Source organism: Ochotona princeps, chromosome 10 (genome assembly GCF_030435755.1).
Source record: "Ochotona princeps isolate mOchPri1 chromosome 10, mOchPri1.hap1, whole genome shotgun sequence".
Classification (NCBI taxonomy): domain Eukaryota; kingdom Metazoa; phylum Chordata; class Mammalia; order Lagomorpha; family Ochotonidae; genus Ochotona; species Ochotona princeps.
The window spans coordinates 70,125,277-70,127,423 of record NC_080841.1 but is presented as its reverse complement, the minus strand read 5'-3'; positions in this window follow the sequence as shown (position 1 = coordinate 70,127,423).

The following is a 2,147-nucleotide window of genomic DNA, read 5'->3' as shown; positions in this document are numbered from 1 at the left end:
TTCCTATCCAGGTCCTGGCTAATGTGTCTAGGAAAGCAGTGAAAGATGGCCCAAGTGTGTGAGTTTCCTACCACCCATGCAGGAAACCCGGAGATTTCCTTGGCCCAACCCCAGCAACTGAAACCATTTGGGGAGTGAATTGGGGGATGAACAATTTTCCCTCTGTGTCTCCCTCTCTCTTTCGCTTCTTGTCTGCCACTCTACTTCTCAAATAAGAGTTAGGTTAAATGAGGCTGAAATTCTGCAAAAACATCAGGTGTGTGAGGGAAAGAGGTATCCTCACTCCCTTCACAGCATGTTTTACACCAAACACAGCTCTAGCCTGCAGTTCTGAGAGTCACCACAAAGCTTTAAGTAGGGGGACAAATTAAGTCGTGTATTTAGAAGGATCACTTGAGAATATCCCAGAAGCAGGAGGAGACTAGATATGGCTGCATCAAGTTGGCTTGTATGACAGTCAGGCATAGGAAAATGAGAGGATCTAAAGAAGGATGGGGAAGATGATTGGTTAGTTCACCAAAGCCACATCATCCTACAGGCTTATTCATTTTTATTCTCAGCTAGAGCAAGAATATTTCAATAATGATGTCAAATACAAATTTTCCTTCCTAATTTGTTCAGAAGTTTGGGCTGATTTCAAAAACTTTAAAAGCTCTCTCGGGGGGGACAGCTTTGTTGTGCACCTGTGACATCAACATCCTATACGAGTGCTGATTCAAGTCCTGGCCGCTCTTCTTTCCAACCATCTCTCCCTATTAATGTGCCTGGGAATAGAAGATGACCCAAGTGCCTGGGCCCCTACCATCCATCCAGAAAACCCTGAAGTGCCTGATCCTAACTTTGGCCTGGCCAGTTCTGAGCATTGCTGCCATCTGTGAAGTAAACCAGTAAATAGAAGATCTGTGCGTGTGTGTGAGTGTATCTCTGCCTTTCTAAAAATAAATATTTTCTTTTTGTTAAAGAAAAAAACTCTCTAAAAACTCATGGACATCATATTGTTACCCCCTAATTTGGGAGAGGCTCTCAACATCCTACCATCTATCCACTCAGTGTCACAAAGTCAGTAGTGAAGCAAACTGACCATCAGCTTGTGACTGCACAACAGCACAGGTCTGTGTAGTGGCCAAAGAGTAGAGCACCAGGAGCCTTGCTCAGGAACCAACATCTGTATCTGCTGGGGCTAAGGGATCCCTGGACACAGGACCATAAAGATAAGGGGAAGGTACATACTAGAAGTCGGACGATCATTCACGAATTTTCAGGAAAGTGGGCAACTTAATTCTCACGATCAGGGAACTGCCTTCTTTTTGCCCTTTGATCGTATCTTCTGCTGATTGTCATGGTGATCACCAATTGTCTTGGCAGGGTGATTTTTTTTATTGTACTTGGAAAAAAAAGAGTTACAGAGAAGTTGGTGGGGGTAGGAGGTAAGAAGACAGATCTTACATCTACTGGTTCATTCCCCCAAATAGCTGCAACAGTCAGAACTGGGATGGACCAAAGCTGGGAGCCAGGAGCTTCTGTTGGGTCTCTCACATGCGTGCAGGAGCCCAAGGACTTGACTCATCCTCTACCACTTTCTCAAGTCGTTAGCAGAGTGCTGGATTGGAGGGGGAGCAGCCAGCACAGAAGCCGGTATTCACACGGGATGCTGGTGCCACAAGTGGAAGGTTAGCTTGTATATACTGTGCAAGCCTCAGGGTGATTTTTGTTTGGCAGGGGGATTGTGCCAAGGCTGGAGGTCTGCTAGACATCACCTTGGCGCCCATCCTGGATCTCTCCCATTTGAACCAGTTGGCCTGGAGAAGAACTTCTATTCTTTATACATCCTGTTCTCAAAGAGGAGCAGTGTTCAGGGTATGGTAGAGACCAGGCCATCCAGACATTGTCCTAGCTGAGGATCATCTTCAACTGAGAAAAGCTGTGGCCTCAGACCCTGGTTCATGCAGTGGGAAACCTGGATGGTACAGTGGGCTAGGACATAAAGCCGTGAACTTGCTGTAGGAGGGACTACAACTCGTTTCTAAATGAAGCAGTTCTGAAGAGGCAGCAGCCATAGCACGGGGAAGGAGAGTGAGTTTGATCCCCTGTCTCATCCCTGAAGCCCTCTTCTCACCATTGCTGTCTCCCATCTGTTCAGATCATGG